Source organism: Crocodylus siamensis, chromosome 6, assembly GCF_052110815.1.
Source record: "Crocodylus siamensis isolate JL-2025a chromosome 6, ASM5211081v1, whole genome shotgun sequence".
Taxonomy (NCBI): Eukaryota; Metazoa; Chordata; order Crocodylia; family Crocodylidae; genus Crocodylus; species Crocodylus siamensis.
Window position 1 is genome coordinate 80,005,356 of NC_143400.1, and position 16,757 is coordinate 80,022,112.

Consider the following 16,757-nt stretch of genomic DNA (forward strand, 5'->3'; position numbering starts at 1 on the left):
GTCCATGGAGTTTTGTAACTTTCATTGTAGCTTACCCTTGCACACTGTGTGCTTTTACACTTAATATAGTGCATCTACACTGGTAGTGCTTAACAGAAAGTCCATAATACTTCCTGTCCCTTCTTTCCCACCTCCCTGCCAGTAAATCCCACAAGTATAGATGAGGCCTTAGAAAAAGGTTGGAAATTAAAATGTCTTTGCAAATTCTCAAAGTACTGCAGAGCTCTGCTAGTAGACTAGCAAACAATCTTTTGCTCTGAGATCAGAGATGTTTACCATATATTTAGACTTGCATTGCACTGATATAAGTAACGTTAGGCAAGAGTGAATCAGGCCCAGTGACTTTGTTATACCCTATGTCTTCATTTTTTGTGCATAAATTATGTCCATTCACACTTATACTATGCATAATGTGGAAATAACCTGATTGACAATATCATTTGTTTTCTTGAATAATAGGACCCTTGAGAGATTAATTGAAACTTCTTATTTCTGTAGCTGTGACTCTCAAAGAATATAGTCTTAGATCCCATTCTTGGGTTTTGAGTAATTCACAAAATATATTTTGATTAGGTACAAACATCATTTTCAAGGGTTAGAGCTTAGTGAAAATACTGCTACTAACAACAATTCAGTTTTTTAGTTACAGAAGACATAGAATGATGTTTGGGTTTTGTCTTTGACTTTTCATTATGGGAGGGAAAATGGTGAGAGTTTTATTTTGACACAAACTGTGGCCTAGCTATACCTTAATATTATGTTTGGACACACATATCCAGCAGATCAAGACCTGCCTGATTCGTAGATCTGAAGGAAGTCTACAAATACTAAACACTTATGGTGGCTCAAAACTTAGCAGAGAAAAGACTTATGCTCTTAACCACAAGGTTTCAGAGATAGAACTGTATTACAAAACCTTCTAGTTTAAGCTCTTTTTCCATGTCATTTGGCATATAGTCATCCTGGATTTTGTTGTTAAAAGTCATGGTCTGAAATGCAGTGTATTTTCTGTTAATAGCTTATTACCAAAAATGTGCTTCAACTATTGAGAAACCTCTTGCAGAGTCAGATTGACTGACTGATACTTTTTGCAGATGTTATTTTGTTATTTATTGTTTAGACTAATTAAAAAACAGTCAGGAAGAGAATGATCTTCTACCCAAGAGCTTGATGGTTAGGGTACTTGCCCAAGCTGGAGAAGATTTAATCCCTTGTTACAGGTTTGCTTGTCACTTTGGGGTGTCATCATTTATTAGGGGTATGTTTGTGGGGGTCTCTGTAATGCTATCAATGTACTTGTGTTTCTTTATGCAGCTGTATCTCTCCCTAAAGTCCTCACCCCAGTGGAGCTATCTTGCAGGACTCAGTTTCAATGAGGCTGGGTTCCTCCAACCACCAAATCAGGCAAACACATGTACAAACGTACACATACAGATCAACAGGACATGCCTGAGCCAAGCCGGGTTATTTAGCATTGACAAGCTAATAAGGGGAAGAAAGAGTAGGTGAGATTCAGAGAGAAAGTATAGCAGCCAGCTTGACCATAAAAGGTATTTATTGCCAAGTATATGAACTTATGATGATACCAATAATAATAGCCATACAGGAGAGAGACAAATAAACAGTTACAATATTACATAGTTTCAGTCAGGTTTTTGGGGAAGTCTAGCTTGGGTTTGATTAGCAAAAGACAGGTTTAGAAAGCTGTGCCTGGAGTAAGACAACAAAATGCGATGCTGCGGCTAGTAAAGCAACCAAAACGCTGGCTTGCATCCATAGATGCTTCTCGAGCAAATCCCGGGACGTCATTCTCCCCTTGTACTCGGCCTTGATGAGGCCGCAGCTGGAGTACTGCATCCAGTTTTAGGCTCCACAATTCAAAAATGATGTGGAGAAACTTGAGAGAGTGCAGAGAAGAGCCACGTGCATGATCAGAGGTCAGGAAAACAGATCTTACGATGACAGGCTGAGAGCCACAGGACTCTTTAGCCTGGAAAAGCGTAGGCTCAGGGGTGATCTGATGGCCACCTATAAGTTTATCAGGGGTGACCACCAGGATCTGGGGGAACATCTGTTCACCAGAGCGCCCCAAGGGATGACGAGGTCGAACGGTCACAAACTCCTGCAAGACCATTTCAGGCTGGAAATCAGGAAGAATTTCTTTACCGTCCGAGCCCCCAAGGTGTGGAACAGTCTGCCAGCGGAGGTGGTTCAAGCACCTACATTGAACACCTTCAGGAGTAAATTGGATGCTTATCTTGCTGGGATCCTATGACCCCAGCTGACTTCCTGCCCTTTGGGCAGGGAACTGGATTCAATGATCTCCCGAGGTCCCTTCCAGCCCTAATGTCTATGAAATCTATGAAAAGTCAGGTTTCTGGAGGAAAAGAGAGTGAGAGTTGAGGTCTCACCACTCAGTGAAGCTTAAAACAGATGAGGATCCCAGGTGTTGGAGCTGGCAGACAGGCAGAGTCCTGAGCAGGACCAGTGGTGGGATTCCAGGCAGAAAAGGAGTGGAACTGGTGCAGCTTTTGGATCCAAGCGCCAGGGCAGGAACTTGAGCTTGGGCAGGAGTTTTGTAGGGTACTAACAATGGCCCAAGGGAGAACACTAGGTTTGTTGATGGGTAAACAATGGCTCGTGCTGGATAACAGGAACGAATCGCTTTAGGCAACTTAAAGTTATGCCACTCTAGGACAGGACTATCTCTGATCCATGCTACTTGGCTCGTATTACACTAATGCAGGGATGGGCAATTATTTTGGCTGGGGGGCCACTTCACAGGTTTTGGTGAGCTATCGAGGGCTCACAGGTAGCCCCACTCCTTTGCAGATGCCCTGGCCCCTGGTCACCTTCTTGGCAGTGGAAACCCTGCCTCCTAACCCCTGACCTTTGTTACTAGAAGTCCCTGCCTTTGTCCCAGGAGTACTCCTTTTGGGATGGGAGTTTGCCATCTTGGAACAAGAAGAAAACAACAAATTATATTTTAAAAATGTAACATCCACAATAACATATTTAGATTTTATTTATTTATTTTTTTGTCCTGATTTGTGTGTGTCCACATCGTGTATATAAAGATGATTGCATAAAAGCAGCCCCTCCCCCTCGCCACAGCCCAGCACTTCCTGCAGGAGCTGTGTGGAGCCTGAGCTGGGCTGCCCTGTGCTGTCACCACCGCCCCTGGCCTGCCCCACGGGGCAGCAGGAGCAGCACAGAGGGGCAGCAGGACAGCCCAGCATGGACCCTGCTCAGCTGCTGCAGGAAGCACTGGGCAGCAGTGAGGAGAAGGGGCTGCTGTTCCCTGCACCAAGCACGCTATGGTTGCTGCAGCTGTTCAGCGTGAGCAGGCGAGTCTGCAGCAAGTGCAGGGTGGGGTTCAGGGCTGCACATGGGTCTCCACCGGTACCATGGGGGTGGATCCAGCAGCTGCTTAAAAAGGCAGTCAAGCACAGAGCTGCCACAGCCCTGCTTCATGCCTAGGCGCAGCAGGAGGCACAATGGGTTGATGATGCCTTGGCCAGGTGGGACCGAGGGACCCGGCATGGGCTGCATCTGGACTGCGGGACATGTTTTGTCTACCTCTGCACTACGGTATGCCCATTCTAGACTACACTTTATTGTAAGCACCTCACTCACCCCCTCCTCCCCACTGGCCCGGATCAGGCCCACTGCCCCTTCTCCAATGCCCTACATTCCCACTCACTGCTTCCTTGCCCTCCTCCCCTGCTGCATGTGCTGTCTGTCCCAGGGGAGCAGGCAGGAAATGATTAACCTGCTTGCCTGCAGCCACCACTGCTGCTTCTGCATTGGGCCAGAAGACGAGCAGCCAGGTATGGAGTCTGGGCAGGCAGGTTAACCCTTCCCTGCCTGCTCCCCTTGGACAGACAGCACAAGTACCCACAAGTAAGTAATGCCCTGGGGATGTGGGGGAGGCAGGAGGAGGAGAGGAACTTCAGTGGGCAGAGGGGAAGGGGGAGAGCCCTGAAAGTCTGGGAGCAGAGGCAAAGTCTGGGGTGGGGGATTTTTACCTTTCAGTCCTTCAGGCCCCTGCTGGCCTGAATACAATACTGCTCCAAACGTGAGCCAGCATGAACATCAGTCAACATTTGTGCTGCTCACAGTGTAACGTAATAAAGCCCTAAATGAACCCTTTGTCTTCCGTGTTAAACATGCCTGAAGGATAGTGTGTTTGACTTTTTGTTTCACTGTGGGGGAAAAAAAAATCATTTCCTTTTTTGGATCAAATCACATTTTTTCCCCAGTTTGCCTAGGAAACAGACATGCCTGATTGTCACAGAGCCCTGGTTGAAAATCTGCTCCAGTAGTTCTTATATTTTTTTCAGATTCAATTCACCCTTTAGAAAATGCCAGCACTTAGCTTTTAGTCTTTTTTGACTATGGAAAAATAAGAGAATAAATTTTCAGTTGCAAAAAACTGAACAGGATCATAACAGGTAACAGCATGATCCTGAGACTCTGGATTCCTAACTGAAATTTCTGGATTAATCTTGTGAGTTGTGTAGGTATTTGCATATGTAATATTGCACAGCACTCTCAAAGGCACCCCATGGCACGCTTGTTGATACTCAATAGTCTAATCCCTCTTTCAGAATTTTTTTTTCTATCAGATCCTTTTACTAATCAATTTTGACACACAAAAATTATATGGCTTTTTACTTTGAACGCTCATATAAATGCAAAACAACTCCCATGGGGACTGAAACCTTCCCCCCTCCCCCCTTTCTAAATCCAGTAGGAAGTGAATCAGACCCAATATGTAGGTAAGTAATCAAATTTATTGCAGAAGATGAAGTGTATAATAAATAAACTTGTCATGCAGAGTTATTTCTCCTTTTAAATAATCAGTGATTGTTATGTCTTGAAACAGAACAAAGCTACATTCATGTTGTCAACATTTAAATCAATAATGGATATTCAATTTTCTCCCAAAGTTTACTTGTCAAATCTTTCAGATATTCATGTTTCTTCATTACACTAACAAAATGATAAAAGTTTTAAAACATCAGCATTCTTCACTGCAGATTTTATGTCGAAATAGAAATGCCCTAATACTTTCTTGGGTACCACTTATTATGGATGTTCTAGAAAATCAAAAATGTGAACTCCAGATAGTTCATTTTCTCAGACTTTGATAAATTAAGCATTCAACCCATAGATTTGACAGGGTTATTACTGCTATTTCTCCAGGCACACAGGCTTTGTATCCTACTAGACAGGTTATAAGCAAGGGGCCAGGTTTCTCTTGGGTATAATTCTTTTGGAGTATTGATTTCTATTTGAGACATTTTGCCTATTAATTTTATGTTTTCACCTCTCAAACCATGTTCAATTAAATGAGTTTAAGTGCTCCATCTAACCTGTTTTGCATGAAAATTAGTAATTTCCTGCATATGAATTTTCTCTGCAATAAAATTCCAGCTGTTCAGTCTTGGGTCTGTGTATTAAGGCTATCTGCATTTCTTCAAAATCTAGTATGGTGTTTGTAATGTGAGCACCTGTCTACTAAGATTTGTAATTAATTTAATTTGAGATATAAGATATCAGATGGCTTTCACATGATCATGAAGTTTGGTCACTACCACTCTGGTAGTTTTGGAACTCTCATCCTTCAAATGAAATGCTGTCCCTAGCCTAATATCGATCCTATGAGGCACTCAAGTCCCTTTTGTAATCACAGTTAATGTATTGAGCCATTTGCCATGGTGATTATATTCCCAAGACTGAACATTTCTGGAAGCAAACTACCGAATAAAAGAACTTTTAGAGGCTAAAAAGGAGAAAGAAACAAGCCCTCTATTTAGTATTCTTTCTTTTGAATATAACTCACAGTTGATTCATATGCTTTTACAAACTTGCTTTAATTAATTCACCTTACATTACAATAGAGCTAATTGATACAGAGCTACATGAATTAAACCTCTTCCTCGAGCATAGTGAACTTTGCATTATGCTGTTCTTACTGCCATGCCTTTCGTGATGATCATATCCCTTATTACTATTAAAACCATTCAGATACTTTGTTATTGATATAACATAGGATTTGCCCATCACATTTTAGCCTGTTTTAGCCATTTAGTAGTTTGTCTTTATTGTCACTAGTTTATGCATTTGAATTTAAAAGAACATGTAAAGTATTAACCAGAAAAAGAAGTTGCAAGTGCTGTTGTTTTTGTTAGAAGAATCCTAAACTATGTAATCTTGACCCACTTTTATTAGAAGAATAATATTTCTGGAGTAACCTGGAAAATATCAGCTTGGCAATTATTTCTTTCCTCTTACTTAAACTAGTAGAAATCAACAGATAGACAAATGCCACTGTGTTGTGTCAGGCCTATTTTTGCACTGGCAATTATGCACCATGTTTGTAGTAATTACCAGTGTAAATGAAATAACATTTAAAATAAGTCACTTGATCGTGTGGTTCTCCCCAAAAGTAAAATATGATTTATGCTGAACAGTTCAGAATGTCTCCAGGTTCTTCTCTGATTAACATAACTGTTAATAATTTCCTGGAAAAGAAATGTTTTCCTGTTTCAATATAGCCAAGTGACAGATCTTTAAAAAACAGACACACAATGAGTCAGAATTAGAACTGAGGGTTAATAACAAATATAAATCAATTCTGAATAAGCCCAAATTCTTGATGTGTTGATGATTCCTTTTCTTTTCTTGGATCCATAAATCACTGTTCTCTTTACTGGCAAGGTTCCAGTACAATGGGTAATGCACGAACCAAAAAAATACCAAGTTAATGTAAAAATGAAATCCTTTTCTTTTCTTTTCTTTTCTCTTTTATTCAACAAGTTTTTGCACCAAAACCTGAAATTATTTAAATGTATTTTAAAATAGAGATTATTTTAAAATATGGCATGGCATTAGTTATGTGGAATATATCTAGGAAACAAGGGTATAGTTGAATCAAATTAAATATTTTTCAAAAGAAGAACATTTCCAGAGAAAGGACTGTGAAGCAGGTTTCCACACCCATTTCACAGTGGACAGTCATAGATTCAGAGATGCCAGGGTTGAAGGGATCTCAATAGATCATTGGGTCTGATTCCCTGCCAGTGGCAGGAAAAAGTGTTGGGGTAATGTGACCCCAGCCAGGTGCTTGTCCAGTCTCTTCCTGAAGACCTCCAAGGTAGGGGAGAGCGCCACCTCCCTTGGAAGCCTGTTCCAGATTCTGGCAACCCTTACTGTGAAGAAGTTCTTCCTGATGTCCAACCTACATCTACTCTCTATCAGCTTGTGGCCGCAGTTCTGGGTTATTCCAAGGGGTGCCCTGGTAAACAGAGCACCTCCTGTTCCCCCCAGGTGAATTTGTATACAGCTACAAGATCCCTCCTCAGTCTTCTCCTGCAAAGGATGAAAAGATCCAGGTCCCTCAGCCTTTCTTCATAAGGCCTTTCCTGCAGGCCTCTAACCATATGAGTGGCCCTCCTCTGGACCCCCTCAAGGTTGTCCACGTCCTTCTTCAATTGTGGTGCCCAGAATTGGATGCAATGCCCAGCTGCAGCCTAACTGGTTCCGCATAGAGGGTGGGGGCATCACTTCCCTGGACTTGTTCGTGATGCACCTATGAATGCATGACAAAGTGTGGTTAGCTTTGCTAGTTACATCATCACATTGATAACTCACATTCATCTTGGAGTTAACAACCGACTCCGAGATCTCTTTCTGCTGCTGTGCTGCTGAGAAGGTCCTCCCCCAACCTATAGGTGTGCTGGTGGTTCCTTCTCCCTAGGTCTAGCACTTGCTTATAAGATGCTGAGATTTTTTTTTTCTTTTTCTTTTAGGTTCACAAGGTTAATTCTTCATTTTCTGAGAAAATCATATTGGAAATTTAGAATAAAAATTGAAGGCTACCTGCAACTCCCCCGTATAATTCATTTCTGCTCTCCTGCATTCCTTTTCTTTATGCTAGGTCCTAGAAGTTTCAAAAAATGGTATAAAAATATGATGATATCAGTATTCTGAGATGGGAGCCAGTGAACAGGTTTGTTACTTAAGATTTGTAATGATTGACTTTTAATACTTATGTATTAACAACATGGATGCAATGCCTACAGTCATATAACTAGCCTATTTTGTGAAGGTTTAGGTTAGGTTAAAATGCATTCTTTTTAGTTGTCTGTTAATGTTTTTATGGATTATACAATATTAGCTAGAACAGATTTACATCTATTTAAGATATTTATATAGCAGAAGAATGTGAGGGTGATATTGCCATTTCCACTGAGTTTAGATACTCACATGTATGCATGTTGTTCACATGCATCAAAATGAAAATGTACTCTTGAGTGTTCATGGGTACTGTATCAAATGGATTAGTCACTCAAGGAACAATGTTGATTTGGTTTACATTTGAACAAATCTATTTCCCAGTAGTCTTTATTCTGCCTGCTTCTGTGCAATATATAAAAATTTGATAGAAAAATTTAAATTACAATAAAATTGAAAATATGAGGATTATGTAATTTGATCATATGATCTCTAAAAAACAAAAGACCTACTTGATTTTTTTCATATATAACATGCCTCAGAATATAATGCTGACCTTTTTTTCAAAAGGTAAAACGAAACAGCAAAGATGTCCAGGGTAAAAAAAAAAAACAAACGAAAAAAAAAGGGAAAAAACAAAACAAAATGGAGCAGCACATGTCGGGCAGCATGCCTTTGCAGTGCAGAGAACTCCATACTGTGCAGCTGTTCTCATCTGGACATACCCTGAGAGTTTATCTGTGCCACTTGTGGCCTACTAGCCACCCCTGATCTAAGGAGAGGACTAACAACTGTCATTGACATTAAAAATGCTTAGCATATACTCAGCATTTCTGTTGACTTATACTGGATTTTTGTTTCAGACTTTTTGGCTCTTTCCAATATCAGTATTTGCTTTCATCAGACACATAGTTGTGGCATTATAATTTACAAGTTTTAGCTACTACATATTATATAGACATTTCAAGGATACACACTAAGTGACAGCTCTTTGATGATAAGCTGACAGTAAATCTCAGCACCAGGCTTTTGTCTATAGATGCATGCACTCCTTGGAGAGGAGGATATCAAACAGATGTCAGTAGTGCATTTAGCTGTTTGCTAATAACAAATGCTGCACTACTTTGCTGAACAACATTGAATAGCCACTTCCATTACATGGTAAGACTGGAGTCTGCATAAAGAAATATTGGTCCTATCAGCAATAACATTTTCTAAGACAAGGTACATGCTGTTCTCAAAGTCAGCAAAAATTCAAAATGGTATTTACCAAAAATAAGTGTAATATATGGGGCTTTATAGAAGATAGAAGCCCTGTACCAATTTCCTGGAAACTCAGAAAAACTGCTAGTCACTTCAGTAGGTGTTGCTGTAAGGTCCAGATACAAAAAGAAAGATTAGTTGTCTTGGTAAGTGTACTGTTAAAACCTCAGATGTGAATGTTAATAATAAGGTCCAGTTAAAATGGTGTTATAAGGGTAGCACTTATAGTGGTATGTTTGAGTGGCAGCAGGCAGTCACCATGTTGCAGTTTGTATTATAATGCAATGTTGGTGTTAATTACTTTCCTACTATGACACAAAGCATAAACCACCAAGTCAGTCTGACTTTAACGATGGTTAAAAAACATTCATTCCAATGGGAAAATGTCCTGTGGCACTATAACATATTGCAGTTCCTGCAATGAGGCAATTATATATCATTTCTGTCATAAAGTGCATATGATACAGTATTTTTATTTTTCCACCGAGTAAATAAATTAGAGTATATTCTCCTAGTTAAAGTCCACTCCCAACCAGGATGTTATATTTCATTTTGGGATGTATAAGCCCCAAAATACCATATGTTCTCAGTGCACCAGCTAATTTTCCTGTATAAAGGTTAACTAGAGCAGAGGTTGGCAACATTTCTTTGTGGAGGCCAGAACGACCCAGCTTGCATCTGAGATAGGCCAGCACTAGGACTCAAATGCTGTCACCGCCACAGCTTCTCCTGAATCTTGGGTCCCATTCTGCCTGCCTGTGGTGGGCCATGAGCCTTGGATATAAAATTAGAAGGGATGCCAGAATGCTGCTGGGCAGAAAGTGTTGATGAGGCCAACAGCTAGGTGTTAACACCTCTATTGATCTCTCCTGGTGATGGTTACCTGCCAAAGCTTGGAATGAGGCACTTACATAATATTTTAGTCCTCCATCACATGATCAATCTGTTAATTACCATCAACTGATGAGATGGCTAGTTGGAAAATTCTTGAACCGAAGGGAGAAAGCAGTTTTCTGAGTCCTGGCCATACTCCAAAACAGACAATTCATTCTCAATGATTCATCCCATTCATTGAGAGAAATTCACATTTGATGACTGAAGTCCTCCTCTAATGCCTTCTTGCAAACACTAATTTAGGCATATATTAGGCTGCCCCTTGGTCATATAGTATAGGTCACATTTTCTGAGTTGTTGGCTTTACCATCAAGGGAAAAAAAAAAAGGATATGGGCTTCTCTTTACCTCCAGGACTAAAAGCTGTGTTTCAGAATGGTAAATCTGGCAGAAAGATTTATGCAGTCCTATTAAAGTTACCATAATAAATGCCTGCAGTTCAGTCATGGTGAAAACACCCTTTGTTCACTACCTTTCTCCTTCCACTTGACAGAAGAGGTACTTTACACTCATAGTTTGTGCACCCCTGATGTAATTCCCAATGGCTGAGCTGGCTTCCAAGACCAGCAATCAATGTAGTCACGTAGGAAGAAAGGTTGGTGTCTCATTTAAGGCTAAAATGAGTTGGTTTTAAGCTGTTGTACCCCTGTGAGAACATATCCCCCCTGGAATATAGAATGGTCTCATGGTCTCTGTGGTTCTAGACCCCTTCTGGGATTAACAACTGCTATGGAAAATGTAGGCTAGATGGTGTTCTGTAGAGATTAAATGTACTGAATTTGTTCAATCAATAAAGCTGAAAGGATTCCCAAGGATTCCCCTGTACTAAGAAAATTTTATTATTTCATTCTATCACAGAGAAATATTTAGCTATTGGATCTAAAATTTATTCACATAGGAAATAATTAAAAATATTATTATGCATTAAACTGATCCATTTAATTGAAGTATATATGCACAGGCTCTGATCAACTCATAGTAATAATCTTTTATGCAGAAAAAGAGAGAACTTACTCCAATAAACAAGAAAGATAGTTTGAAATTACAGTTGCTGGGAAATTCCTGGAAGCTGTAAAAATGTTTGAATCCTAAAGATTCATTTATTTAATTTACCAGTTCTGGGTTGTAAGTATATATTGATTTTGCAGAAATAAAACCATTGATGCCCAGAACTTGTTGGAATGCAGGGTAAGTATTTAGTTAGGCTTGACCCATTATAGGAATAATGTATTTTAGTAATAATGATATTAACCAGCTATTCATGCTGTACCAGCACAGGACAGAAATAAGAAACATTTGCACATCATTTCTAGAGATTACGGAAATAAAACATCTGCAGAAATGCACGACACGTGTAATGCTTTCATGATTGGTTTAATTTTCTGTCACTTGTCATTTTCATTGGGATCATTCCACCCCACCCACCACACTTCCCACGGGTGCATATGTCTTCTGTCTTCAGGAAAACATTGCAGCTTATTCTACAGGTTGTGTACTTGAAGTTTTGGCTGGTCTTCCCAAACTCTAATTAGCATCCCTAAAACCTACTCAGTAGGGAATTAACCTTAATCTACTCTCTTCTGAGTTCAGTAACAGAAAGTCACATTGTGGTGACAGCTAATCTAGTTGTTTATTCTTCAAGGTTGGAGACAGAGCATCTTTGCCAGGTGATATTTGAAATAGTGGGGCACTTTGGAACGGCTTGGTAATATTCAAATGGCCATGGTATACTTCCCCACTTCCGTGCCATAAGGAGGGTGCTGAGGGAGGAAAGAATAATCTCCATCTCTGTAAGCAATACTTTCCGTTCATACCCACAAAGCCCTGGGAGGCATGGTAGAGTGTGCGCATGGGACAGAAGGAAATTAGTGTAATACTTTATCAGGGCTTTGGTACAATTGAGACCAAAACGCATAGCCCTTTCACACCACTACACGATTGAGTTACCCAAGTATAAAGTGATAAGGTAAGAGGAATACAATGGAGAAAGAAAGAAAGAAATGTATCATTCAATATTTTGTTTCAGATCAGTCAATTATATCTGCTAAGGCACTAAATCTAACTAAACTTATTCCTTTTCTGCTTCCTTCCAGCTATCTTTACTGACTTTTTCAGGATTAAATTAAGGGGTATAGAGAGGAGTAACTGTTCTCATTCATTTCTCAGAAGCAGAGAAGACCCACTCATCTGTGTCTTAGAGCAGCGTTCTCCTACAGGGCTCCTCCTGTATGGCTGATGCAGCAGAAGGTCTCGCTTCCCTCCTACTGTGCCCTATGTTGTCTCTATACCACAGCTGAGAAGCTGATTGAATACTCAGGTAGTTTACCAGTGTTGAGGCTACACTGCTAGCAATAAAAATACTAGCTAGTTTGAATTAGGTGTGCCCAGACCTCAAAATCTATGTTCCCTGTAGCAACTTCTAGGGCTATGCGAAGCTTCAGTCCCTGATTTGATTCGGCAGAGACTTGGCCTGATTCAGTGGCCAAATCTCTGAATCCAAATCAAATCAGAGGGCCCTTTAATCTCTCCAAATCAAATGTATTCAGAGAGATTCGGACATAGAGACAGTTTTAAATGTTTCTTCTACATACCTCTAGACAGCAGGGGCCCTTGAGTGCTGTGACGCTGGGGCACATGGAGTATCCCACAGAAGTGTGGGGGGCTCCCCAGCATGCTTGGCAGAAGACCTGGAAGTGGACCAGAATCACTTCTGGTTCACTTCTGGGTCCACCAGGGATCATGCTGGGAGTCCTCCACGCCCTCTCCGGCTCGGTGACTGGTGCTTCACTGGTCGGCGGGCGAGGAACTGGGGGTCCCCCTGCAGCTGATCACTGAGCCAGAGGAGAAGTGTGGGAAGCCCCCCAGCATGCTCCCCAGCAGACCCAGAAGTGGAATGGGAGTACTTCTGGTCCACTTCTGGGTTCACTGCCAAGAATGTGGAAGGCCCCACCACGCTCCGGTGGGGCGCTCCATGCACCCCAGCATCTCAGCTTTCACAAGCTGCGCCTGCTATCTCAAGGTATGTAGAAAAATGTTTTAAAGCTGTGCCTATGTCCAAATTGCTGATTCTCTGAATCGGCATCAAAACTTAAGATTTGGATTCAGCTGAGTGGAATCAGGGAGATGATCCAAATCAACAATTTGAATCACTGTCCCTGATTCAGGCCAAATTCAAATCCAAATCAAATAGGGCCTGCTTTGTACACCCCTAGTAATTTCACTGTAGCCATATCCTTAGCTTCAGTTGCAACATCTGAGACACCTGCTGTAGAAACTTTTTTCGAGACTTCTCTTCATGATGCTTATGATTACCAGTAATGCCTTGTTCCTCTTCATTTCTGGTCTTATCTGTTAATGCCTAATGAAGATGAGCTGAAGCTATATAAGAGAGGGTAGGGAGGAGACGAACAAATGAGGCTCAGATGAAGGAAACAAAGAAGTTTCTTTCGAGTTGGAGTATAGTGAGTTCCTTATTTGTTAACTCCCAGCTTTTCCTCACCTCAAAGACCTTCAGCCTCCTACTCCTCTACTGGCACTTGCAGTAATCCACCAAAAAAAGTAGAAAAAAATAATATGTGATTATGTAATTATAGTCTTATGATGCCGTCTTTAGCATAATGAATATATAGGAGGAGGCCAAATTAAGTATGCATGACAACTGAAATTCTATCATTTCCTAACTTGACTTTGCAACCTTAATGTTCTTTTAATAGTTGATGCAATTAAATATTTAATAGTACTTATAGACTCCAATCAGGATCAGGTCCTCTGGTGCTTCTGAGAGAGATCTGGGCTCCAAAATGTATTTTGTGTATATAGCTGAGGTAGAAGGTTTGAATATTAGCAGGATCAAACAGTTCCAGCACATTTCCCTGCAGACATAAGGTCTATGATTGCAAGCTATTAGGGCTAAATGAGTCTGAATGCCAAAAATTGGAGCAACCATACCAAAGAGATTCTTTCAGATGACAAGGCTGGCTGGAAAAAAAAAATGGAGGCAAAAGGATGACTTTACACTGGAAATAGGGGTTTAAGAAACCCCATAACATGTAGAAGCAGATTAGGGAATGGTCCATCTAGAAAGAAAACTAAGAAAAAGATGCATCCTAAAGATAGCTCAATGTGGCAAACAGAGAGATGCCTACGTGACGTACCTTGGGGATTGGATGCAGTCAAGCTGTGGCAGCAGAGTTCCATTTGGGATAATTTTACCCTGCTTCTAGAGAAGGAGGCTAATGTAATCTGGCTTGTAGTGAAGCATAAGATTAGGTAAATCCAGATATGCATCTACATATGCACATTGACTCTTTCTTGTTTTAATATTTTTCTCGAATATGTTGTTTAATTTGCCAAATAACTCTGTTTAGGAGGGCTGTTTGTCACAAGCTCCATGGGGATGAAATGCAGGTGTCCAATCAGACCTGCCTAGTAGCCACAGAACATTATACACAGAAGAGATATTGTAACAAAATTGTGATCTAAGGGAAGAAGTACTGCAACACTTGAAAACTGCATGCAGACAGACCAAAAATGGAACAAAGGTGCAAGCAGCCTCATAATCATGACAGATGTAGTTATATAAATTGTATATAAAGACACTATTCCTTTTCTAGATTGCTTACAGAACCTCTGAGCTCTGCTTGGCATTATAGGTTTGAACAGAACCCAAAAAATGCAAAGTTCTTTCCAAAGTGGAAAATGACTTATTGCTGTTTTCTGCCTGGCTCCTACTCAAGTGTTGAGAATAGTTTACTGCTAGCTTGCTTTATTTTATTGGCCTTTAATTTAAGGGCTGGGGTGAGATTTTCCAAGGGAAGTCTTGCAATAAACGCTATCAACTTCTAACAAATAACTTTTACTAACAATCGCCGTATTAAATTAGGTTGGACAAAGTGCGTGTTATTACTTGGGAAAGTGGGCGGAACTGATAATGAAAATGGGCATAATGTTTTTTCTTGATGCAATACCATATGAGATACTTCACACAGCAATTCTCTACAGAGCTAGATGTGCAAATGTAATACTTCCTAGTAAAAGTAACCACAAGCTCAGGGGTGAGTTCTGGCAAAAGAACTGAGCATAGTTCTAACTGAAAGTTATGGCTGTAAGAAATATTTTGGCTATTTACTCCCTGCAAACTTAGGGCAGCATTGGAGGTCTTCAACACATTTAACACATTATGCAGCTGAGCTTGAACTTCTGACTGGTCTGCAAACCAAATCTTGGTGATGGTGAGAGAGGGGGAATTGGCATGAGCAGTAATTGGTGTCCCGGGCACCATGATGTTACACTATTTTCAGTCAGGGCAGAACTGCGTGCAGAACAATGATACATGCTTGTAGACAATGCTGCTTGTCTTGGTAAGCTTGTGTTCTTGATATAGCACCAGAATTGCTACTTGTCCAGTAAATAGATCCTCCATGGTATTACTTTACTAAAATCAGTTTAATTATGTGAGTGAATTTGTCTCTATTTGCATGCTCTATAGTCACGTGTACACTGCAAACATCTGTTGGTATAGCTGTGATGATTACATGATGCAAAGAAGTATGAGCTCTGATCATCACAGTTATTCTGGCAAAGCTTGTTGTGTAGGTTCAGTTACACTGGTAACTCTCAACAGTTTTTGCTATACCAGTTCAAATCAAAGCTCTGCTGATATCATATACTGGAATTCTGATACTATTAATATGCTAAGTTTTTCTTATCCCTTTTGCTTTTTTCATGCAGAGGTTCAAATTCTGCCTTTGGTTATGCCCATGAAAAATTACATACCACTAAAACCTTGAAGACTGCACTCAGATGCTGTGTTCACACAACTGTGGCTGTGAGGTATGTGGCACCACAGACACAGGGGTCAAAAAAACATAAGCAAAAAAAAAAGGGGAATGGCACATGTGGGGGTAGCATGCACTGCTCAGAACTGGAGCCTGGCCATGCAGAGCCACGCTCTGGCTGCTGGCCAGGCTCTGTACAGCAGGATTGCCACTGCTGCAGCCCCAGGAGGCTCCCGGGACCCCAGGAAAGGCTGCTGGGACCAGCTCAATGCTAGCTCTAGCCTCCCCTATCTGGGGTAACTTGCCACATAGCAGAGGGCACGTGGTACAGGTGTTCCCTGGGAACAACTAGCGGCAGCACAAGGTGTCCCACTGCTAATTGTCCCTGGAGAATTAAACGGCGACAGTCATGTGGACATGGCCAGAGAGATCAGAAAAAACAGAGGTGCAAGCAGCTTCATACCCATGCCAGGTAGATGCTATATAGTTACATATAAAGACATCCCTTAAAAAAGGGATCCGTTCAAACTGTTGGTATGTTTTTTTTAATAAGAGCAATAAAAATTATTGTAACCTTGAAGATTTTGGTTTGCAAAGTTCTCATCAACTTTTTTTTTTTCATAGAAAAGTAGAAAACAGTGCTAATAGCTAAGAGAGGTAAAAAAGCTGGAACATTGGAGGCATCTACACATGAGCTTTACTGTGGAGTTGACTAATTGGTTCTGCAGTAAAGCATCACTGTTTACACTTCCAGCGCTATTAGGTCAGAGTAAACTAATTAACTCTGCTGTAGGATAGTGCT

At 40.8% G+C, this 16,757-nt stretch overlaps 1 long non-coding RNA gene across 1 annotated transcript in view; it reads left to right on the forward strand.

Moving 5' to 3' along the window:
* The first annotated feature begins 3,812 nt into the window (after positions 1–3,812).
* LOC149863057 (uncharacterized) overlaps positions 3,813–16,757 on the forward strand; it is a 33,620-nt gene continuing 20,675 nt past the window's right edge. The window contains exons 1-3 of the long non-coding RNA XR_016443215.1: positions 3,813–3,903; positions 7,946–8,017; positions 15,909–16,010. This is a non-coding gene — a long non-coding RNA (uncharacterized LOC149863057). The remainder of the gene's footprint in view (positions 3,904–7,945; positions 8,018–15,908; positions 16,011–16,757) is intronic.